At 37.7% G+C, this 26,276-nt stretch overlaps 1 protein-coding gene and 1 pseudogene across 3 annotated transcripts in view; both read left to right on the forward strand.

Moving 5' to 3' along the window:
- Positions 1-26,276, forward strand: part of ELP4 (elongator acetyltransferase complex subunit 4) — a gene marked incomplete at both ends in the record, with an annotated part of 241,013 nt that overhangs the window by 171,057 nt on the left and 43,680 nt on the right. The gene's annotated exons all lie outside the window — the stretch shown is intronic.
- LOC308272478 (signal recognition particle 14 kDa protein-like) lies at positions 22,669-23,005 on the forward strand (annotated as a pseudogene). The gene has a single exon. The product of its transcript is annotated as a signal recognition particle 14 kDa protein-like (transcript).

A 26,276-nucleotide genomic window follows, 5' to 3' on the forward strand; every position in this document is an offset into this window, starting at 1 on the left:
TCCATATTAATGATAAGGCAGATAAAAATAAGTATCAATAACCTAAAGATGCATAGTGCTGGGGACAAAGGTGGCATTTTACATTTTTATTAACACTTGTAATTTTCTCCCGCTTGATTTCTTTTAGGCCAAGCCCAATTTCTTCTCAACCATGGGTCAGTGAGCTCATGCTGATTCTCATATGAATGATGGGCTTGATTTTGTAAAGATATCACCAACTACCAATACCTAAGTCTAGTTACCATCATTATGAACAACCTAGAATATAACAGTATAAATCAGAATGCATTAATTTCACTATGACAGTCTTGATACCATCAGAATTTTATATGTTTGTAAACCATTACATTTTTAAATGTCATTAATGTTGTAATAACAGGATCACATAAAACACAAGCAAAATATTCTGCCTTAAATATTATCTTTCCTTGTTAAGCATAGTATAAAGAAAAAATAATTTATATTCATTTAAGTGATCTTAATAAGATGAAGTTTGTATTTAGTAAATGATCTCTTGTAACCAAATGTAACTTGGAGAACGAGGTTTTGCCAGAATGTAATACATGTCTGCTTCAGTAGATTTCTACATCCTCCCAAATGAAAACAATATTACATTAATAAATCACAAGAGGCTTCTATTAGCTTGATAAATAAGTACATTTAAAATACAAGTTAAAAAAGGATTTGTTTAAATAAGTCTTTATCATACTATTCTAGTGATGTCAAATACAATTTTCATTTTTAAAAGATTTTTGCTAGAATTTAATCTTCGAAAATATTAATAACAGCTTACAGCAGGTAAGCTATAAAATAACACTGGATGCTGTCTATTTAGTTTCTGGTTGAAAAAGCACAGCAGTACTTTAGTTCATTACCTTTGAAAAAAACAGTAACAAGATAATACAGCTGCCTCTGATTAAGATGTAAATTCTTTCTAATTAGAATGTAAATTCTTACATTTAAATGAAGACATCAATTGTCAGGATGCCATATGATATCTTATTCCACCTTGCCTGAATGAAGCCCTCACTGCTCATCTATGGCACTAAAATAGTTTTGCAATCCCTTTGTTCTCTGATTCTTGTAATATTCTCTCTTCATGTTCCCTTTTCACATTGCTTTTGTTTGTTTTCCCCCTTGCATCTGATATTGTTGTGCCTTGGGATTTTGCAGAAATTTGGAATGAAAATTGAGTTCAGTCAGTGCCAGTATTTGCTTGTGCCTCAATTACTTCTGCTGAATTTTCTTCAATGCAAATCAGGCAGGTTGCATAAAGTGGTGCATGTATTTGAAATAATTAATTTTCCGTAAAATGATGGATCAAGTCCAATCAACCTTCATGAAATCTAAATAATAGAATAGAGAATTAGAAATTAATTAACATTTTGTGTTGTTAATGCATTATGGTATAAACTAGCAATAGTAAGTTTTACTGTTGATTCTAACTTTTTCTTTATTACATGTTGATGAAACCTTCTGCCTCATTTTTGCCAGAACTATGCTAACAAGAAATCTTATATCAGTAACACAAAGATTTCAAAGTACAGAGATTATAGAAAAATCAATGAGTTGAATTATTTGTACTTCTCTTTGCTAAGCAAGTGTGAAACTTTTAAATAATATACAATAATGTATAGAAGTTTACTATTATATAGGAGAGGTCATGACCCTTTGAACATAGTATCACATTTTCTTTATGTCGTGTTTGTTCAATCAAAAGAGGTATGTATAACTTTAAAGGCAAACCATTTCAACCAACCTTATAATGCCAGGGAAAGAGAAACCTAGAAATTGAAATAATGCTTTACAAATAGGGTATCTCCCCTCTCTTGTTTTAACTTCTTATTATAGAATATTTCAAACACATATAAGAATAGAGAATGATGTCATGAAGTCCTATGAAACTCCCCAACCGTCTTCCATTATCAAGAAGCAAACAGGGAAGCAAAATTTACAAATCTGTAATAAGAAATGAGTAACGTGCAAATAATAGAAAATAAAATGCAATGCAGGCTAGAATGTAGTTAGAGAATATGAGTCAGTGAACGCTTAGAGAAGTCCACTGGGCTGAATGGGCAAAGAAGAGAAAGAGCATTCCAGGCAGAGTGGAGATGCTGTAAAAGAGCTCTGAGAATGAGCAAATCTGTGGTCCTAGAGAGGAGACTGGTATCATTTCATCACACATTTCACTGTATGTAGAAGTCATCTAGTTTGGTAAAATGTAGAGATCTGAGAGCCAAGCAATACTGTAGGTGGGAAGGGTACTGAGGATTGAACCTAGCAGCATTCTAACTCCATGCTACACCCTCACCTCTTTTTGTATTTTTGTTTGTTTTGGAATAGGTTCTTGCTAGGTTGCTGAGAGTCTAAATTGCTGAGGCTGATTTTGAACCTGCCATCCATCTCAGCCTTCCAAGTACAGGGATTATAGGCATGCCTCTGGCAATATATTTCAATACTAATCAGCAAAGGAAATATTATTGGCAATATAATGACCTTATCAAAAATATCTTCTACATATCCAAACAAAAATCATTCCTATTATAATTAAAATTCTTTCTTTACTATTCTCTGATCATGCTCACAAATGTACAATTCTAGTTGAGTAAAATATGAATTGAAAAAGATTATTTCTAACCCAAATACTTAAAATTAAATATTAAAGCCAAGCATGTGACACACACCGGTTCAAGAACAGCCTAAGCAAGTAGTAAGACTCTTGTCAGCTGAGTGAGACCCTGTCTCAAAATAAAAATATAATAGATCTGGGGTGTAGCTTGTAGGTAGAATGGCCCTGGATTCAATCCTCAGCAAAAAAATAAAGAAATAAAATAAAGAAATAACAAATAAATGAACGAATGAATTTGTAGGGTGTAGCTTGGAGGTTTAACACCCCTAGGATCCATCCCCAGTATGTCAATCAATCAATCAATCAATCAATATTAGTAATGAATTCAAAATGGTGTTTACTAATTTATATCATACTTGGCTTCTATAGCAAGTACATCAAGAAAATATGACTGTTGTTATTCATACAATCACTTTAAATACATAACAGATTTATGTTTGTACAATTCCAAAACGGAGGTATCATTTACTTACTGAATCAGTTTCCTAATGCTGCTATGACACATTGCGACAGGTTGAGTGGCTTTAACAATACAAACTTATTTACTTACAGATCTGGAGAGCAGAAGACCAAAAGTAATCTTATCTGGCTAAAAATCAAAAGTTTAATGGGTTGCATTTCTCTTGGAGCTATAGGGAAGAATCCATTGCCTTTCCTTTTCCAGCTCCTAGAGGCTGCCTCCGATCCTGGGCTTGTGGGCTTTTCTTCCATCTTCAAACCCAGCAGCATTGGGCCCCACGCAGATAAACCAAAGTGATTTACCTGTTTTAAGGTCAACTGATTAACAACCTTAATTTCATCTGACACCCTACTTACCCTTTAAAGTGAAGAGTACCATATTGCAGGTTCCAGATATTATTGTGATGTGAATATCTTTGAGGACCCATTATTATTTTTATTTATTCACTTATTTATTTTTGGTGCTGGGGATTAAACCTGGGCCTTGTGCATGCTAGGCAAGCACTTTCCAGATGAATTACATCTCCAGCCCGGTGAAACATTACTCTGCCTACCACATATTTCCTTCATGTTTGCTTACCAGTAACTGCATCAATAGACCATAGACAAAGAACTGCTTCAGTGGTTGAGAAAGGAATCATTTCTCAGATTTAAAATAAGTTAGTAGCCAGGCATGGTGGCGCATGCTTGTAATCCCAGCATTCGGGAGGCTGAGACCAGAGGATCACGGTTCGCAGGCAGCCTCAGCTACTTAGTGAGGCCCTCCGCAACTGAGACCCTGTTTCAAAATAAAGAATAAAAAATAGGGCAGGGGGTGGTATAGTTCGGAGGTCGAATGCCCCTGGGTTCCATCCCCACACCTGCAAAAAAATAAAAAGTAAGTATTTGTCACTTTTTATAAGTACAATGAAACTGGGATAAAAAATAAAGAAATTAAACTACAATCAGTCATTGTAGGCATGGCAAAAAAAATTTCAGGGAAGGGACTAAGAAGCCAGCATTTAATAGATTACTTGCTATGTAGCAAAAACTATAATAAGTATTTTACAGATACTATTGCTTCTTAATCTACAAAACATTCCTATAAGTATCTGTTTTTCTTTTTTTTTTTTTTTTTGCGGGTCTGGGGATGGAACTCAGGGCATTCTACTTCCAAGCTACACCCCCTGCCCTATTTTTTTTTTTATTCTTTATTTTGAAACAGGGTCTCACTGAGTTGTGGAGGGCCTCACTAAGCAGCTGAGGCTGTCTGCGAACGTGATCCTCTGGTCTCAGCCTCCCGAATGCTGGGATTACAAGCGTGCGCCACCATGCTTGGCTTATGTTTTGCTTTTAATGATATGGAAGTTGAAGCTAGAATTTTGAGATTTACTCTAGGTGAATTTCCAAAAGACACACAGCTTATGATCCCAATCCTTTCATACTGTACCAGGCTAAATTCTGTGAGATGCCAGTTGCATCCATCAAAACAAGAAGCATTTTTTATTTTTAGTATTGATCAGGAATAAGGCAGTCAAGATATTATGAAATCAGTAAGCAAATACCAAGACATAACATGTACCTTCAAGAAAGATAATCTCATTTATAAAAGAAGACAAAATATGTTAGGGACAAGTGAGTGTTTTAATTTCTTTGAAGATTTAAAGAAGTTTATTAAAAGGATAGAAATACAGAAGACAGTTACAGCCTCATGTTACCCACATGAGGGGGTGCTTCGAAGGAAATCACCCCAAGTGAGTGTTTTAAAGCATGGATTTTAGAGTCCGACGGCTTTGGATCCAAATCCTTGCCCTGTTACTACTTAATCTTTTACTACTTATATGTGAGCCTAGTTTCCTTTCCTGTCTCATAGGGTTGTTACAATACATTAAGTCACTTAGCCCAGGGTCTGGCACATAGCAAGCCCTCAGTAAATGGCACTGCTATTATTGTAATAAAATTCAAACAGTACCAGGGCCGAGTTAATGATTACCCAGTCAGAGGATATAGTCAGCAGAAGAGCTGACTGTCAAACCAGAGATAATGTGTTAAAGCAACAGATACATACAAAAAGTTTTTATATTTATGAATATCATGATTAACAGTAAAGTATAGTAAATTATTAAGTACACTGACTCTGGGAACGAATGCCTGGTTTAGAATTCCATCTACTTACAAATTTACCTGTTCCTGAGTTTCCTCACTTATACATTCAGGATAAATTCAGTCTCTATGTCATGGGGCTGGTAAAAGGATTAAGTAAATATGCAAATTGCTGAGAGGAATGCCTGGCACACAATAAGTACCACATAAGTGTCACTGTTATTATCAAGGGTATAGGTATGTGGTGCATCTCCAGTGATCTATTGTAGTTGACAGTGATAGTAAAGAATAGCATAGGTAGTCTTGCTTTTTCCATAGCAATATAGGTGATTTTCACTGCTGGACATTACCAATGAGTTGGGCACCAAAGGATAGATCAGTATCAGAAGAAGGACTTCTGGTAGGCCTGGAATAATGGATGAGATGTTACTGATGGATGAAAAGATAACAGATGGTTCTGAATATGCCCAAACTTGGAGTCTCATACATCTTGCATCTTTTATTCATTTTTTCCTTTTCTTTTTTCTTTCTTTTTTTTCTTTTCTTTTCTTTTTTTTTTAGGTACTGAGGGTGGAATTTAGGGATATTCTACCTCTGAGCAAACCCCCAGCCCTATTTTTTTAATCTTTTTTTATTTTTTGAAACAGGGTCTCACTGGGTTGCAAAGGGCCTCACTAAGTAGCCGAGGCTCTCCGTGAACCGCAATCCTCCTGTCTCAGCCTCCCAAATGCTGGGATTACAAGCATGAGCCATGGTTTCAAACAATTTTTGCTGGATGGGAAGAAGAAAAGGATGATTACAGTTATTATTGCTCAGTATCAAGCCACCCCAAAATTTAGCTGTGTAAGATTTTATTACATTCCAAGCCTTCTGTGGGTCAGGAATTTGGGTAGGGCATAATAGTGGGTTCTTTGGATATATTGCTCCATAGTCCCTTGGTCCTCAGCTACAAATATCTGATGGCTAATGGTTGGAATCAATAAACATCTTCACTCACACATCAAGTGGTGCATGCTGGCTGTCAGCTGTGTCCTCTGTTGGGACTGTCCTCAGGAGCACCTGTGCATGGTCTTTCTGTGTGACCTGGGCTTTCTCACAGCATGGCGGCCTCTTTCTTCATGGGGGTCAAACTGGTGAGATGGCAGCTCAAGGTTCTGAAGGCAGCTGTCCTAAGGAACAAGGTAAAAGCTGCATTGCCTTTTTTGATCCATTTTCAAAGGTGATAAAACATCACATCTGCCAACAATTTGAATAGTCACAGGCCCACCCAATTCAAGGAGAGAAGAATCAAATCCTGGCACTTATCACAGAGCAGCAAGATCACGTTATGCAAGACCATGTGGAGCAGATGATGCTGTAAAGCTTTCTTCCTTTTGAAAATGCAATCCGCACCTGTAAATTGCTGTAAAACTGTGCTAGTTTAGAGTACTTGGACTCATCGCCTACATCGGCACAATATTTGTGGACAGATTATAGATGACAGATCATTTGTCAGTAAGGGCTCAGCTTGAAGATGAGGCTTATGCTTTTTTTTTTAATTGGGAGGAGGCATACTGAGGAGTGAACCCAGGGGTGTTCTGCCTCTGAGCTACATCCCTAGAGCCATTTTGTCTTTTATTTTGAAACAGGGTCTCAGTAAGTTACTGGCCTCAAACCTGCAATCCTCTGTCTCTGCCTTCCAAGTACAGGGATTACAGGCATGGACCACCATACCTCACTGCTGTCTATTATTTTAAAATAATACATTTTCTCATATTATTTGGGTTGGAAGAAGGGTCTGTGATCTTTTTCCATTTTGAAAATGTGTTCCAAAGCTTGTACATTTGTGCATTTATCAACAGAAGAACTGAAAACCACAAGTATTCTCTAACACTTACAATAATGACAGAAGGAAAAATAACTGTTCCGTATTTTCTCTACTACAGGTTTTGACGTAGGGCTTGGGGATGTGGCTGAGCAGTAGAACACTTGCATAGCGTGTATGAGGCTCTGGGTTTGATGCCCAGCACTGCAAAAAATAAGAAAAAGAGTTTTTATGTAAAAAAAATCATCATAAGGGTGATTTGTATAGTAAGTTAATTATACCTCCATAAACTGTTTTTATTTATTTAAATAACCATAAGCAAGCCAAGTGTGGTGGCTCATACCTATAGTTCCAGTATTTGGGAGGCTGAGACAGAAGGATTGCAAGTTCAAGACCACCTCAGCAACTTAATGAGACCCTGTCTCAAAATAAAAAGGGCTGGGGGCATTGCTCAGAGGTAGGATGGCCCTGGGTCTCATCCTCATGTCCCCCCCCCCGAAAAAACACATAAACAAATATTGAATTCTAGCAAATGATATGCAAACTACAGTGAGTAGGGTAAAATATCCTGATGTCTGCACCATTCCTTTGAAATTCTTTAGTATGGACATATAAATGTCCACATATTTAGAGAGGTGATATACCAATTGCAGTCAAAGGTAATATTTATGTGTGTTCTCTTTACAGAGTCAACTTTTATGTGTTTGTAATTTTTCACAGTAAAATATTGAGAAGAATCATGAGATACAACTAAATAATCACTAAAATTTGTTGTCCCTTTAAAGAGGATTGTTGTTACTATTGTTGTTCTGATGTAGTTTTTATTTTTGCTTTTCTATTTGGGGGTTTGTTTGTTTTTATTTTCATGGTATTGGGATTGAATCCAGGGGCATTTTATCTCTGAGCTATACTCCCAGCTCTATGTGATTTTTTATTGGAAAACAAGGTCTCACTGAGTTATTGAATGCCATGCTAAGTTGTTGAGGCTGGCCATAAACCTGTGATCTTCCGGTCTGGGTCTCCCAGGTACTGGAATTGTAAGCATGCACCACCATGCCTGACTTGTTCTGATGTAGTTTTGATGGAATAAAATTGTATTGACTAGTGTATCATTTATTTTTATTCAAGTGAATAATTTTCTGATAATAGAGAAGGCAAGAGGGAAGAATTAGGCACAAAACCTCACCACAGTTCTATGACTACAGAATCAAACCTTTGAGACAAATAAGTATAACTAACACAGTCTTGCCACTGGGAAAACGAAAACTTTAAACATAATATGTAAACAGAATATAATCACCATTTTGAAAGCTTGCTTGCTCTGCTAAAGTCTTACTTTTCCTTTTTCTCTGCAGGCAGTCACTTTTATATTTGCCTTTGCTCTGACCTCAGCAATGTGCTCCCTATTTACATTATATATGGAATCATGAAGGGTCACTATTGTCTACCCAGTCCCAAAATAGTTTGGCAGTTTTTCAAATTGTTTTGTTTGAATGGTACTGAAAGAGTAACCTGCTGACCCAGGCCTATACTCCAGCACACTCACACTACAGTCAGGCCAAATGAAGAGAGATCAAAGGAGGGAAAGTCTTTATTAACTGCTAAGCTAAGGAGTAGCTACTTAAGGAATAGCAAAACTTACGTAATTTTTAAGTCTTCTGGTAAAACTGGAATCCACTGAAACATTTCTACCATAACTGAAAGGAGTCCTAACCATTCAATTGAAGTTATTCAGCAGAAGGACATTGAAAATACCCTTTTTTAGCCAGGCGTGGTGGCGCACGCCTGTAATCCCCGCACTTGGGAGGCTGAGACAGGAGGATCGCACAGGTTCCAAGCCAGCCTCAGCTACTTAGTGAGGCTCTCAGCAACTTAGCAAGATGCTGTTTCCAAATATAATATAAAATACGTCTGGGAGTATAGCCCAGAGGTAGAAAGCCTCTGGGTTCCACCACCAGTACCACCAAAAAAAAAAAAAAAAAAAAAGAAAATACCCTTTTTAAGAGTCCACCAATAACTGGTACTAACTATGACATACTGTGCAGAATCTTTGCTCTTAAGAAGCATAAACAACATAGTTGGAGAGTCACTAGGGCCTGAGCAGATCTGCTCTGCGAGATAAAGCAAAAAGAAAAGAAGTGCCAAGTACCAGATGGAACGAAACCACGTTCTCCTTGCTCTCTTGCCCAGCCGTAGAAGCCAGGCCAGGGTAGTTTATGAGCACAGTGCAGAAACAGGGCTATCGCCCAATGCTCACCCTGCCCCAGCAGTCAAAATGACTGCTCAAAAGGTGCCTGCCCCCATTTTCTATGTAGAGTCTTTGATTCTTACCTGAAACTTGAAAGCTTTGGAAGCGGACTCCTATTTTTTGTGCTTAAGACTTGACTTCCAAGTACATACATATCCAGGCTTCATGAGCCAGTTCTGTTTTGTGTGGCTGCATGCTATCCCTGGAAAGGTGTACTTTTGAGCTAGCCTGAAGTCAATGACTTGCTTCCACATCCATGAGGAGGCCCTGAAGTTTCTGTTTCAAGGCTCTTGACATGTCAGCGTGTGTAATTCTAGTCTGATGCCAGGATGCATTCTGCCAGAAGGTTCTTTTTGATCTCAGTGTACTTGATTTTCCTCATGGCTATTAACCTGTTGCCGTTAAAAGAAATATAAGACTATGGACCATAACATAGGCTTATTGCCACAGATATCATTGGTATTTTTCCACTAAAATGCTTTTGGTGTGTTAAAATTTTTAACTATCTTGACTTTTTTTCTTCCCTCAAAAATCTATTTTCTAAAACTGCTTTCAACTCCTGATTTTCCACTCAGCCCATGATGATGCTTCCCAGCTGCTCAGCTGGAATCTGGATTGGCCTTCTTTCATTCAGCACACTTTTGAACCAGTGGCAAGACTTGTGGGGAACTTTGAGGGTAGCAAATTCAAATTTGGCAGCACCCTGGGGACATTCATCAATCAGAAGGTATAAACGAGCAAATCATTTCTCAGATGAAATGGTTCAGTTGAGAATAATACTGAAATGGAAAAAAGTAAATCTTCACCAAACTAAAGGCATAGATCTGATTCATAGAATCATGGTTCTGGTGGTTTTGTTTTAATGTGCTTTTATTGGGCTTGATCTTTCTTTGTTTATGGTTTAAATAATTGGCAATAACTTATGGACTGTTGTAATGATAACGAATTTATCTCTACTGCTTATTCTCTGACTAATCCCACTCCATTGCCCTCCTAAATTCTATTATCTACCCACAGCCCCATTGCCAGCAACTTCACAATATTTATTATAGAAAATACTCCTGATTCAAATTATAGATTAAAATTATAGCAGTAATTTGCATCATTATCATGTTATAAATGCACATAGTAGTTTTGATATTTAAACAAGTATTTCTCTGATGACAGCAGTTATTCAAGCCTGGCCGTTGAAAGTAAGAAATAATCTCCCTCAAAAAAAAAAATTGTTAAAGTTTTGTTTTTGTTGTTGTTTGTTTTCTTTGTTCATTTCATTTTCATTTTTAAGCACTAATGATTAAGATGCAAGAATTAGGAAAGGCTCTAGGTAGGACTTGATTTCCACTGCTTAGATTGAAGAGAATGATAATCCTGGAAATGCTGAACCAGTATGAGGCTTTGAAATTAAAGTTGCACGTTTCACAATTCATATGTGATGTCTACAATTACCATTATCTATATTCAGATAATTTAATAGCCTATCATCTGTGACTTCTCAGTTATAATGCCTAGTAAAAGTGCCTGTTATTACAAGCCTTCTTTGGAAAAAAAAAAAAAGTAAACCTTGCAGGAAAACAGCTAAATAATTTGCAGGACCCCAAGAAACTGAAAATTCAGGTCCTCCTGTTCCAAAAAACAAAAAGAATGCCATTAAAGATACTAAACCATTAGACTTTCTCCTGTCTTCTGAGATTTGGCTCCTTCAAGCACAGAGATATCTTAGAGCACATATTTCACAGATCCCTGGAGGTCTCATCCCATATCTTGGGGTACAAGTATCCCATCAGCTACAACGTTTCTTGTTTTTCTTGGCTATAGAGGTGGGAAAGCTAAGCCAGGCATCTCCCCTTCCCAAAGACCCACTGTCCCAACCTACCCTGGTTAAATAGTGCATCTTGCATACCAGAATGCAACAGATACCTGAATGAGAGGTGGCTAAAAAGCTTGCCTTGCCAGCCCCCAGCAGGAGCGCCGCAATGCCCCACCTCAAGATGCCATGGTATATGTGTACAACCCTGAATCTCACTCAGACCTTAAACTGGGGCAGATAACAATAGCAGTCACTGGTGAGGCAGGGCAGAGAGTGGGAGAACCATGGGTCTGCAGCCCCAGGGAATGGCAAAACAGGCAGAAGGGTACAGGGACGCCAGGGAACAGGGCTGCATATCAGCCAACCCCTCTTATTCACCCCACAAACATTCCATTGTCCCAGCACATTTCACCTACTGAACAGAGATTCAAGATAAAATTGTTAAAAAATTTCAAGGCAGCAGTCACAGTGTACAAGAACCCAAGTGCTGGGGCCCTCTAAGCACAGTGCTCTATGTGATGCCCATGAAGCTGGCCTTCTCTGCACAATAGACCCAGACTACATACATGAGAAAAAATGATGGCTAACATATAAAATGCCAGTCATTATTCTAAGAACTTTGCATGTTTTAACTTATGAATTCTTTGAATGTATAAAATATATGCAATCACCATGTTTTAACTTATGAATTACTTGAATGTATAAAATGTATGCAATCATCATTTTACAGATGGAAGTAATTGGTATCAAGGTTACTCTGTGGTAAAGGGTCTACTGAGAATTTAAACCCTGGAAATTTGGCTTATCAGTGAAGAACTGAAAGAGGAACGAATAACTTAGGCATTCAGTGAAAGCAAATCACAGGAAAACTGCACAGGAGTTGGAGGCTTTGTCTTGAAGGAAATTTCTAGAAGATAAAATCCTAAGTAAGCCAGGCATGGTGGTGCAGGCTTGTAATCCCCATGCTTGGGAGGCGAAGACAGGAGGATCGCACAGATTCGAAGCCAGCCACTTGCTCTGGCTTAAGAGACCCTGTTTCCAAATAAAAAATATATATATAAAATAGGTCTGGGAGTGTAGCCAAGAGGTAGAAGGGTTCCATCCCCAGTACCACCAAAAAAAAAAAAAAAATCCTAATTAATTGCAGGTACCTTGATTAATAAACTATTGACCTGATCTAGTTAGAATAACAAAAGCAACTATCAAATAGTGTCAAAGGACTGGGGAGAGTAAATAGAAAAGCAAAGGGGGTTTGTGGATACTCCTAGAATTCTTTAAAACCTTGTGAAGATGGCTGCTCCAACCATAACCTTTGCTTCTATGTTGCCCACCCCAGTGTTAGGCCCTTAACTAGTGACAGAGCTGGGCCTCAAATCTCTTTTTACTGGGCAAGTATATCACCAGATTCCTCTATTACATTCTTGGGGCATGTGTAGGTCCTTCTTGGTAAGGCTGCACCGGAAAGAGAAAGAATGTAGGAAGAAGGGTATGTCAGTCAACATCTACCTTACTACCAATACTATCTTATTTTCATTTCTCTTATTAAAGATGATTTAGGTTTCATTGTGCAAATGCTAATGTTGGCTACAACCATTTCAATTTTAATTGCTATTATAAAATTACTATTTTAGTTGAACTTGCTATTATCAAATTTTATCCAGCTATCATGGAGGGACTTCTGGGTCAACTTGACTAACCCATCTCTTTTCAAAATAGGAAAACTCAAAAATAATAGGCAGTAAAATTTCTTAACACCTATGCCTTCAAATCACCTACAAGATGGATCCTAATGGCCCCAACTTTATTTGTAAAATGTATGAGTGGCCAGGCCAGGGGCTGTGACTTACTTCTTCAACTGACTCTCTTTTACTCCAGCCTAATATGCCCCCAGACAAAAGCATTCAACCAGTTTATTAAGGGATTCCAACTTAGGAAGTATACACACTAAGCAGTTTTATTTGCTCCCATCCTTGCTCTCAGCTATGTTTTCTTCAAATCTTTTTCTGTCCTATAAGTAAGTCTTTGTCATATTCTACAGCTCTGGGAGTCACTTGTTTATTAAAATTTGGTATTATTTAAAACTTAAACCACAAATGCAGGTGAAAATTTCATCTGTCATTTACCCATTGCAGGCTTGGTCCAGGATCCTCAGTGTTTGAGATGTTTGAGATGTTGAAGGAACTGGAGAGTGGTTCTGGTTCTGAACATATGGGTTCTCCCTCTGCAGGACCCATGGCCTTGAGTTTGCTGAGCTGGGAATAAGCCATGAGTGTGAGCACATCGTGCGTCTTCCCACGGCTGGTCGCTCTTAAGATTATCATTCCTTCTCTGATTGTCCCTGAGACAGCTGTCCACATGCTAGTCCTCTCAAGTGTTAGACGTTTGAGTTTTTGGAGGACCCATGCCATAGTGTTTTCTAATGTCAAGTACCCTGCCCACAGCCTATTGCTGATGGATTCCCCTTGCCAGTCAGCTCATCATCTTGGGTAGAACACCGGCAAGCTGACTCAAATGCAGCAAGCACGTTTGACTTGGCCCACAGCAATTCCATACATTCTTACCAGTCAAAACTGTGGCTGTGCCATTCCAAAAAAAACTTCTATCTTGTCATTCTCTTCAGTTCTCTCTTCTTTGCTCAATAGGCACAGGGACAGATCCGAATGTTCTCTGCCTAAACAGATGTTGAACCCCTGTTGGAATGCCAGTCTTTTCATCTACAGGCATAGCCAGCCTTTGAGTGAGTCTCTAAGAGTCCTACTGGTACCTTTGAAACTGGGCATGGTGGCACACTCTTGTAACCCCAGCACTTGGGAGGTTGAGACAGAATTGCAGGTTCATGGTTGGCCTTAGCAACTCAGTGAGGCCCTCCACAACTTAGTGAGATCATGCTTCAAAATAAAAAGATAAAAATTGGGCTGGTGGTGTGTGTACCTCAGAGGTAGAAAACCTCTGGGTTCAATTCCCTATACAAAAGAAAAAAAGAATAGAATTTCTTTGCACCATTAACACTGTAGTTCCCACAAAGACAAGTAGCCCCATAGCTCATTCCTGCTCCAAAATTCTTATGTGGAAGTTGGGCTGATGGCTCCAGTAGAAGAATACACCTCTGGGCCAAATTGCTGGAAGCCTCTAGAGATGCATCCTGTTAAGCATCAGGAAAAGTACCACCTTCCATGCTATTATAGATATATGTGCTTGTAGAAGGAGTAATTTCTGATGCAGAGAGAGGTCTTTGAGAAATTCTTGACGCACCATAAAATAGTGTTCTTCAACCCTTTGAAAAAAGGCTAAAATTCTAAGAATGGTTAATAAAGGAGAGTGATATATCAGATAGACTTTGAAAAAATGGACAAGTCGGATTGAAAAAGATGTTTCATCCAAATGAAATTATGAACAGAAGTTGAGATATGGGAAACTGAGGAGCAGATTTGGGGAAAGTGAGTAAGCTTTTTTATAGTGGACAAGTAGAATATAGAATCCCAAAGTAAGGCTGGGAACATCAGATCAAGGGGCTGTTGAAGTCAGAAGTAAGAAATCTAAATCTGAGTACAGTGGAAAGATTTCACAGAGTGACCTATGGAAAATGGAGACTCTGGGAAAGTTAACTCTTGGGCAAGGTATAGAAAAAGAGTGTGGAAGAGAGGAGACCAGAGTAGTGGCATTGTAATGATTTCAAAAGGAAGAAATAAAGGGCCAGGGGGGTCCGGGGGGAACATGGAAAGGGAGAAAATAAGCACTCTTGGATGAATTTGTGATTTCTGGTGGCTAATCTTATAAGATAGATATGCTAGCATATTCCAAATGCATGCTGTGTAGCACTAATCCTGTGAGATGCTCCCAATCAACAAAGGATTCACTGGTCAAATAAGCCGAGGAAACTCAGCATAATATAGTCCCCACTTAGAAATCTATAAAGGAATGTAGAAATCCTAAAGGGAAAAATAACATAACCTTGTTTAACCCAGCATTTCCCACAATGATTTGAACCTCCTGATGCTCAATAGAACCATTTTATTAAAGCTTCTGTCACATAGAACTCGTCTTCCAAAAAGCACACTTTGGGAAACACCAGACCATACTATATTATATGAATAGGTCAAATGTTAATTTGCACATTAATATTATATTTTATTCCTAAACAATAAAAGCAAAAGTATAATTTATGATGAACTGTTTCTGAGTAGAAAATAGTTCTTGAACTCTTATGTTTGAGCTATATTTCTTGAAGCTTGGCCTTATATTCAAAATGAAATCTTTTTGTAACAAAAGACCAAAAACCAGCTGGAGTTTCAAGATTTTATTATAATCTCCGGGGTTGACTTTTGTAGCCTTAAACATATATGTATATATGTTTATACATATACTTATATCCTCAGCTTTGGGCCCAGGAAGTGAGGAAGAGAAAAAGAGTTTTGGTGTTTTGTTTTGTTTTGTTTGTACTGGGGATTAAACCATGTACCCCCCCCTCCCAGACCTTTTTGTACTTTATATTTTGAAACAGGTTCTCACTAAGTTGGTGAGACTGCCCTCAAACTTGTGATCCTCCTATCTCAGCCTCCCGAGTACTGGGATTCCAGGCAGGTGCCATCATACCTGTATTTATTGTACTTTTTAACTTTAAAGTAAGCACACATACAGTAAATGATTTTGTTTGGGAGACTAACAAATGGAAAACTGTCTCATTCACTATATTGTTACACATTAAAACTACTAAAATTTTGTTAGATTATGAAAGGAGACCAGATACTAGTAATATTTTATAAACAAAGAAATCAGAGACTTGTTGTTTTATTGGCTCAGACTAGGTGTTTTATAAAAGAATGAGGACTTGGAAGGATCAGGTCTCTTGCAGTTTCTAATAAAGAGCACTCCTCCTTAAAGAAAAAAAAATTAAATTTCCACTTTTTTTCAAAGTAATTACACCTAGCTGCAAAACTACCATATTTACTCTTATTCTTGGATGGAAGTCCCTCCCTTCTCCATAATTGTTAGTGTCGGTATGTATAGGAAATTTATTTATCTTGCCTCTACAACTTTTCACTGTCTGTTAAAGAATACCAAAGACAAGTAAGCTCTGTCTAACAGGGCAGGTATTATGCCCAACTAAATAATAAAGAAACTGACTTAGAAAGACAGTGACTTATAGTCATAGGGCAAGTTGACAACAAAAGGAGCATCTTTTCAACTTTTTTGGTAGCACAAACACCGTGTAACATCAACATTCAGAATAGGAACTCCAAGTGCACATCTGTTGGATATCAGATTTGTTGGCTGAGGTAGTATACCTACAGTATACTTTCCAATTAAAGAGGCTCATTTATCTGAAGAATAATACTGCCTGTTACTTTAAATCAAGCATGAAATATTGCTATGATATTATTTTTGAAGCTTGTAAACAAAGCTTATAAAAGAAATAGACTTTACCTTCAACCAAAGAACTATAGTATGGGTTTTAATTTTTTTAGTTAAACCATTTAAATACTAAGTTGATGGAAATTTTCAATTTTTGTGTTATCATTTTTATATTATATATTTTCAATGTGTTGTTCATAAAATCCACTTCAAAGAGGTTCTTTTTGCTATAATCAGATGTATCTAAAAGTACTTTTAGTAATAAAAAAAAAGAGGGCTGGGGATGTAACTCAATGGTAGATGTTTTTGTTTTATATATATTTATAGTGTATTGTTTTCACATTATATTAATTTATTGTAAGCCTATGTTGTTGAAACTTTTTCAGTGCTCATAAGTTATTCTTAATGAAAACATGTAACTAACCTAGTAGGCATTTATAGTTTTGTTTTAAAGGTGAACATTTTAAATATATAGATGCTGTGCTATTAAAAAGCTTCTATGTGTTCATCACCTATATGAGACAAACATTAAGATTTGGGGAAAGTGAAATTCTTGAAAAACAAACATCCCAAACTTTCCCTCCTAACTAATAGCTAATGTGAGTTCTCAGGCTTTCCTGCCTGGTCCAGTATTGATATAAAAACTAGCATATGCTGCAAAAGCTCAAAGGCTCTGTCACAGTGCCCTGCTGCAAAGCAGTTGCAGCCATTGGTTGCTGGGCAATGGACAACACAGCAAACCCAGCTCCCTTCACTTGTACATTTATTTATCTAGATTAATGATGTAGACCATCATAAACAAACAAGATATTTGTTATATAAATAGGGTGGCTAATGCATTTCAGGAAATTTTAAGATTTTCCTTAGTGTTCATGTGTACTTTCAGTGCTTTTAACCTGGAAAGAGATATAGGTTGTTTGGAAACCAAAATTGAAGTTAGACTGAAAGGGTACAATATGATCTCCTTACTTCATGATAAATCACACCATGAATCTTAGGAAGGTAAATTGGGTTTTCTATTTGCATTGTTTCCTAGCACATAGAAAGAAGCTATAGAATAGTTCGTTTATATTAAAATACAAAATAGTCATATCAGTTAGACAAGAAAAATCTAAAGTTATTCTTGATGCTTATTTTCCAAAAGCAAAGGAAAATTAAATCCAAAAGAAAAATTTGTAACCAGTAAAACAAAAGATTATAATTCCAGCTTATATTAGGATGTGCTCATCATTTATGAGAGCCAAATTATAAGTGCAGTATATTTGAAACATTTTACAAGGTATAATGTCTACTGTCAGTTGTAATGGCTGTACTACACCATATTAACAGTCAGTACAAATGTCTCAAGGTCTTCAAATAGATTGTTTCCGCAATTAGTATCTATGTACTAAGTTAGCAATAAAAATATATATGGGTCCATTTCCTTGGGTCTCTGTCTAGCATAGACACTGCAAAAATAAAATGAAATAGATAAATAGTCATTTAAGAATTAAATGTAGAACATCACCCATGATATAAAATCTAATAAAAATAATAATAGTCATTAATACTGGCATACTGGAATTGAACTTCAGATCGCAAAAAAAAAAAAAAAAAAAAAAATTTAGCCAGGCATGGTGGCACATACTTGTAATCCCAGCATTTGGGAGGCTGAGACAGGAGGATTGCAGTTCACAGACAGCCTCAGCTACTTAGTGACACCCTCTGCAACTTAGTGAGACCCTGTTTCAAGAATTAAAAATAGAACTGGGGGGTGTTGCTTGGAGGTAGAAAACCCCTGAGTTCCATCCCTAGTACCACAAAAAAAAAAGGATTCTTTTCTAAATCCCCTTTGGTTATCATGATAATTAGTGGGAAAGTTTTAAGGATTTTTAAATAAATGGATTGGATTTACCCTTTTACTACTATATTTTAGAAACTATCATTCTTACACATGAAGCCATTTCTATCAATCAGTGAGCTTAATCAAAATTATCATATTGGTTATAAGTGAATATATGATGTTGAGTGAGGAATCTTTCTTAAAATGCTTTTGTTTTCTTCTAGTTATCTACATAAAATTCAGCCATATTGATATAGCACCATTAGTTTAGCTGAGACTTGTCCATCTTAAGAAAATTTAGTGACCATTATTAGGTGAGATTATCTTATTTACAAGGCCAATTTGAGAAAATCTAGTGGTGACATCAGCAAGATAGTGAAATAGGAAGCCTCAGACTCTCTTTCCTCTCATAGAGATACTGAATGAGTAATAATACATGGACTGATTTCCTTTGCAAGAAATCCAGAAACCAATTACAGAATCCTAAGACAGCACAAGACCAGCTGCATCTAGGCTGGAAGGGGAATTCATAGCACCCTCTTGCCATATTCTTTTTCCCTGGCATAGTGCCAGGAGGTGTCTCAGCCCATTTGTGCTGCTACAACAAAATGCCACAGACTGGGTAACTTGTGAACAAAAGAAATTCACTTCTCATAGTTCTAGAGATTGAAAAGTCTCAAGCCAAGGTACCTCTGGGGTCAGTGCCCTGTAAAAGCCCATTCTTCATAGATGGTGCCATCTAGGTTATCTCGTATTATACAGAAGGGATGAAAGAGAAAGAAAGTGCTCCCTTTAGCCTTGAACCCTTTGATAAGGGTACTAATCTCATTCATCAGCATGAGTATCATAACTTAATCACCGCTCAAGGGCCCCATCTCTTACTATGTTACATTGAAGAGTGTTTCAACATAGATTTTGGAGGGCTCATCATATTTCAGGAGGAATCTCCTAGCTCATGGATTCTCCCTAGGGAAGGAAAAGGAAGACTGGACTGTACATCCAATGCTCTAACTTTTCAGAGGAGCTGCCCAAGGGCCCAGCACTAGTAGGGCCTGGCATACTCTAAATACCTGGAGGCCACTGAGAACAAAGAAGCTAGGCAGTGTGCTGCTGTTCCAGAAGACCTGTGGTATAGCAGACACGGAGCAATACAGTTTGGTAAACTCTCCCTCAGGAGGCAAGAGAAGTATAGAACATATATACAACATTCCAGCTTTTTTGGTGGCTGTCCCACAGCTGATTTCTGTCTACCTGACTCAGGGCATTGGTGAGACCTGACATACTCTAGATGCCTCATGCCCACTAAGAAAACACACACACACACACACACACACACACACACACACACACACACACACGGATAGTGTCCTACTGCCTCAGAGGACTTTAGGTATTGCAGAGAGACACCAGAGGGAGCAAGAGAGTATAAGTTCCTGAGCAAAAAGAAACCAATGTATTTTTTTTCAAGTAGCAATCTGAACACACGAGTCTAAAGAAGACATATCCACAAAAAGGTTTGATATGTTCCCAGAATCTCAAACTGGGATGATTGGTGAAAGTCTTCCTATACAAATCCAGTGTGAAAAGACTGGGAGAGGTAGCCATTTTTTAAAATCTGTGGACACCCAGCAACACAAAGTTACAAGGAACATGAAGAAACAGGGGAGAATGGTCTGATCAAAGGAACAAAATAAATCTTTAGAAACAAACTTTTTAGTGTGTGTGTGTGTGTACGCACAGTACTGGGGATTGGACCCAGAGGGATTCATTCTATCTCTAAGCTACAGTCTAGTCCATTTTTTTTTTACTTTTGTCCATGTTTTTACTTTTGATTTTTGAGAACGAACCTCACTAAGTTGCTGAGAATCTCACTCAGTTGCTTAAGCCGATCTCAAACCTGTGAGTTTTTCGTCTTAGCCTCCCAAGTACTGAGATTACAGGTGTGTGCCACCATGCCCAGCTAAAGACAAACTCTTTAGAAAAAAATTTTAAAGGAGATATGTGAAATACCTGACAAATTTCATAATAACCATCATAAAGATATTGGGAAAGTTCAGGAAACCTATTTGTGAACAAATGAGATTTCAACAAATTTTTTAAAAAGTAGAAAAACTGTTTGGAACTGAAGCATGCAAGAGCTGTCATAGTTTGGATTAGGGATGTCTCCCAAAGGCTCATATGTTGACGACTTGATCCCCAAAGCAGCAGTGTCCAAAGGGAAGGCTCTTGGGAGTTGGTTGATTGGATCATAAGGGCTCTGGGCTTATCAATGGATAATAATGGATTTCTAATTTATTAGATTGCATTATTGGGAAATGTGGAAGCTATAAGAGATGGGAAGCCCAGTGTGGTGGTGCACACTTGTAATCCCAGGATTTAGGAGGCTGAGACAGGAGGATCATAGGTTCATGGCCAGCCTCAACTACTTAGTGAGGCCCTCCCTCTGCAATTTATTGAGACCCTGTTTCAAAATTTTAAAAAAATTAAAAATAGGGCTGGAGATGTAGCTCAAAGGTAGAATGCCCCTGGGTTCTATCCCCAGTACAAAAAAAAAAGTGGAATCTATTTAAAGGAAATAGATCACTAGGATATGCTGTGGAAAGGTATATCTTGTCCCCGGTCCCCTTCTTTTCTCTTTGTCCACCACCACTACCCTCCACTAGGCCCAACCTGCTTTCTAGCCACCAGGAGGTGAGCATCTTTCTTCCGCCATGCCCTTCCACGGAGATGTACCACCTTACCACGGGCCAAGAAACAATGCAGTCTGAAACCATAAGCCAAAATAAATCTTTTCTGCTCTAAATTGTTTTATCAAGTATTTTATCACAGAAGTGAAAATCTGACTACCACAATAACTCAGATGAAAGAGTCAGCAGAGGGTTACGCAGCAGACTTGATCAAGCTAAAGAAAGAATCAGTGAACTCAAAGACATGTCATTTAAAAATATCCAGAGAAACATACAGAAAAATAAAATGGTGAAGAAAAGCAAGTAAAGCCTAACGGATGTATGGGTCACCAACCAGTATATGTATTATGGGAACCCATGAAGGAGAAGAGAAGAGAGAACAAAAGGTTATTTAAATAAATAATGGCAATGAACTCCCCAAACTTGGGAGGGTATATGTATAGCTTCAAGAAGCCACTGGATCCAAATAAGATGATAAAAATCCACACCAAGACGCATTATAATCAAATTGTCAAAGATGAGAGACCAAAAGAGAATTTTGTAGGCAGCAAGAGAAAAGTAAAGCATCATGTACAAGGAAACTTTCAGGAGACTATCCAACTTCTCAGCAGAAACCTTGAAGGCCAGAAGGAAATGGGATAATAGATGCCAAGTGCTAAGAGAAAAAGGATAAACGTACCAATGAAGATTGGGATGGCTGGCAAAACTAAAGAAGAGATAAAGACTTTCCCAGGTTTAAAATTTTTTAAATCTAGTGAAATGAAATGAAATGACACTATCTGGCAATACAAAAACATATGAAAGTGTAAACCTCTACTAAAGTTAATATATATATACATATATATGTGTATATATATATGTATGTATATATTACTAATTATATATATATAGGCAAGCCTAGAATGTTATAATGATGGTAAGTAAATCACTTTAACTGTGGTATAGAAGTTAAAAGACAGATGCATACTAGGCAGGCATGGTGACAAGCACCTGTTATCCCAGCACTTGGAGGCTGAGGCAGGAAGATTGCAGTTTTGAGAGTAGCCTCAGCAATGTAGTCAGACTCTCAGCAACCTCAGCAATGCAGCAAAACTCAGGATCTCAGCAACACCTAGTTTCAAAACAAAAAATAAAAAGTGCTGGGTTGTAGCTTGGAAGTAGTACATGCCCCTAGGATGTAGCTTGGTAAAGCTTCAATCCCTTGTATCACAAAAATGTATAGTAAATAATTGTACTAAAATATGTTAGTGAATACACAATATAAAAAGATGTGACATCAGTAACAAAGGGTGAGGTAGGGAGTTAAAACTATAGAGTTTTTGTATATAATTGAAGTTAAATTGTTATCACCATAAATTGTTATAACAATAAAATATTTAATGTAAACCCAATGATAACCACAACAAAAATAACTATAAAAGATACAAAATAAAATGAGGGGTGGGAATGTAGTTCAGTGGTAGAATGCTTTCCCAGTGTGCACAAAGCCCTGGGTTTAATCTCCAAATAGAGAGGAATCAAAGCAGGTTACTACCAAAAAAAAAAAAAAAAGACACACACACACACACACACACACACACACACACACACATACACACACAGCAAGAGAAGAAAAGAGGTATGAAAACTGTAAGAGAGAAAACAACAAAAAATGCAGTGGTAACTTGCTCCCTGTCAATAGTTACTCAAATAGATTAAACTGCCCAATAAAAAGAAGCAGAGTGACAGAATGAATTTAAAAAATAAATTTGAGACGCGGAGTCAGGTCTGACGCAGCGATGGTTCTTCTCCAGAGCAGGCAATTCCTGACGGAGCTGACCAGGCTCCTCCAGAAGTGCAGGCAGCCGGGCAGTGTGTACATCACCTTGAAGAAGCTTGATGGTCGCACTAAACCCATGCCAAGGAAGGGTTCTGTGGACAACACTGAGTACTCGGACAAGTGTCTGCTGAGGGCTACTCATGGGAAAAAGAAGATGGGCACTGTGGTGCGCTCCAGAGAAGTGAGTAAGTTTCAGATGGCTTATTCAAACCTCCTGAGAGCTAACATGGATGGATGGACTGAAGAAGAGAGACAAGAAGAGCACGAGTAAGAAGACCAAAACAGAAGGGCACTGAGTTCCCTGCTTCTACCAGCTGACCACTGAGTGGCTATCTTTCCTTTAGTTTTTGCTTTTGTCCACAAGGCTGGATTTCTGGTCCCTCCAGCGGTGATTGTCTTCATGTGAGATCGGGGTTATTTTGGAGAGAAAAAGGATTGCAGTGTTTTTAGGGTAGTTGTGGTAAGAAACCAGTTTATTTCATTTCTGTGTTGCATGGTTAAAATATTCCTAGAATGTAGTTTGAAAAATTCTCTGTAGCCACCTCTTTGAAAAGCATTCCATCATTAAACCATTAAACATCAAAATAAATAAATAATTTATAATTTATATATGCTATTTTTAAAGATTTGCTTAGATTTAGCCAGGCATGGTGGCACATGCTTGTAATCCCAGTACCTGGGAGGCTGACATAAGAGGATAGAAGATTTGAGGCCAGCCTCAGTTACTTAGTGAGGCCCTCTGCAACTTAGTGAGACCCTGTTTCAAAACTGAAAGATAAGGGGGCTTTTCCCTCTCGGGACCCCCCTCCCCTTTTGGGGAGCTGTTCTCTCGAACGCGGGTCATGTTAGTCCTGAGAGAAGGCAGAGTGCAACTGATGGCACGTGGCCCGGGCTGCTCTCGGGTAGTGACCTGAAGGCCTCTGCTGGACATCAAAGCTGACCAGGGCCCCTAGGGGTGACCTGCACCTCTTTTCTGGCAGATCGCATGGACTCTGGGAGAAAGTAGTTTGCAACTGACGGCACTTGGCTCGGGCAACACTCAGGTAGTGACCTAAAGGCAACTACTGGACATCAGAGTCCTGACAGCCCGAGTGGTGTTCTGCCTCTTTTCCTATTCCCTTCTGGCAGATCGCGTGGACTCTGGAAGAAAGCAGCCTGCAACTGAAGGCAATTCGGCTTGGGCTACTCTCAAGTATTGTCCTGAAGGCAGCTCCTGGACCCCAGAGTTCCAGTCCCTTTGCGGGTGTTCAGCCACCCTTCCCCCATCCTTCCCCCATTCCCTGCTGCTTCCAATAAACCTTTTACTCCCCTTCAAAAAAAAAAAAAATGAAAGATAAAAAAATAGGGCTATAGGCTGGGGTTTTAACTCAGAGGTAGAATGCCCTTGGGTTCAATTCCCAGTACCACAAAAAAAAATTATTTAGATTTAAGAACACCATAATCTAACTACCTTATCTATCTATATGTTTACAAGTATGTCACAATAAAATCCACTGAGTTGTATAAATAATATGCACCAATAAAAAAAAGGATGCACATGAGCTAAAGAAGAAGGAATGTGAAAAGATTACTTCATTCATACAAGTAGCCATATTTGTATCAAACAGAATGATATCAAAAAGTGTTACAAGAGATAAAAATGGCATTAAATGATAAAAGGATTAATTTACCAGGAGGATATAATTATAACGATGTTTGCTTCCAACATCACAGCACTAGAGTATAAAGAACACTGACAGAACAGAAAGGAGAATTAGGCAGCAGCACAATAATAGGAGAGTTCAATAACCCCCTTTTCAGTAATAGGTGAAATACCCAAACAGAAGATCAGTAAGGAGAAAGGACTTAACAACAGTGTAGACCAAATGGAACCTAACAGACACATAGTGCATTCCACCCCTTCATTTCAAGTCTGCATGGGACATTTTCCGGAACAGAGCACGTGTTAGGTAACAAAACATGTGCTGGCAAATTCAAGAAGATCAAAACCATGACATTTTTCTGATGTCAGTGGAATAAAACCATAAGTAAATAGCAAAAAGGAAACTGGAAAATTCACAAATATGTAGAAATTAAATAATACTGTTTTATAACAAAGAAGAAGTCAAAGAAGAGATCAAAAGGAAAAATTAGAAAACATCTTGAGATAAATAAAGACAAAAACACAACATATCGAAATGGGACACAGCAAAAGCAGTACTAAGAGGAAAGTTCATAGCAATAAACACATTTAAAAAGAAAAATACCTCAAATTAACAAGCTCACTCTACACCTGAGGGAACTAGAAAAGGAATAGAAAGAAGAAAATAATAAAGATTAGAGGCGAAATAAAATTTAAAAACAAAGAACTGGTCTTTTGAAAACCTCAACAATACTGACAAATTTTGGCTGACTAAGAAAAAAAGAGATAATATCCTAAGAAATAGGAAAAAAAAAGAGATGCATTACATTATTTTTTGACATTACATTGTTTTAATGCTACAGAATTTAAAGAAAGGACTAGAGAGACTCTTATGAACAATTATAACCCATTAAATTGGATAACCTAGAAAAAATAGACAATTCCTAGAAATATATAGCCTACCAAGATTGAATGAAGACTAAAAATCTGAACAGAACTATAACTTGTAAGGAGATGCATGAAGACTAAAAATCTGAACAGAAGTGTTAACTGGTAAGGAGATGCAAGCAGTAATCAAAAACCTTCCAACAAAGAAAATCCCAGGACCAGATGGCCTCACTGGTGAATCCTACCAAACATTTTTAAAAGAATTAATGCCAATTCTTCTCAAACTCTTCCAAAAAACTGAAGAAGAGGGAACACATCCAAACTCATTTTATGAGGCCAGCATTACTCTGATACCAAGGCCAGGAAAAAACACCACAAGAAAAAAAAAAATCACAAGCCACTATCTGTAATGAATATAGATGCAAAAATTCTCATCCAAAAACTAGCAAGCCAGGCATGGTGGTACATACCTATAATCTCAATATTGGATTATACAGATCCTAAAACAGGAGGATTGCAGATTCTGAGCCAGCCTCAACAACCTAGTAAGGCCCTCTGCAATTTAGTGAGACACTGCTTTAAAAATAAAATAGGGATGGAGGCGTGTAACTGAGAGGTAGATTGCTTCTAAAATCAATATCCAGTACCACACCAAAAAAAAAAAAAAAAAAAAACCTAGTAAACTGAATTCAACAGCAAAATTAAAGGGCCAAATAAGATTTATTCCTTGGATGCAAGGATGGCTTGATATACAGAAGTCAATGTGATACATCACTTTAACACATTAGAGGATAAAAATCACATGATCATCCCGATAAATGCAAAAAACACTTCTAAAAGTTAATATACCTTCATGATTAAAATAAATGCTCAACAACCTAGGACTAGAAGGAAATTGCATTAGCATAATAAAGACCATATGTGAAAAGCCCAAAGCTAACATACTCAAGTGGTGAAGAACTGACATTTTTTTCTAAGACCAGGAACAAGGCACTTCTATTTAACATAGTACTAGAAACCTTAGTCAGAGTCACTAGGCAAGAAAACAATAAAAGCCA

Source organism: Muscardinus avellanarius, assembly GCF_963383645.1.
Source record: "Muscardinus avellanarius genome assembly, chromosome: 1".
Taxonomy (NCBI): Eukaryota; Metazoa; Chordata; class Mammalia; order Rodentia; family Gliridae; genus Muscardinus; species Muscardinus avellanarius.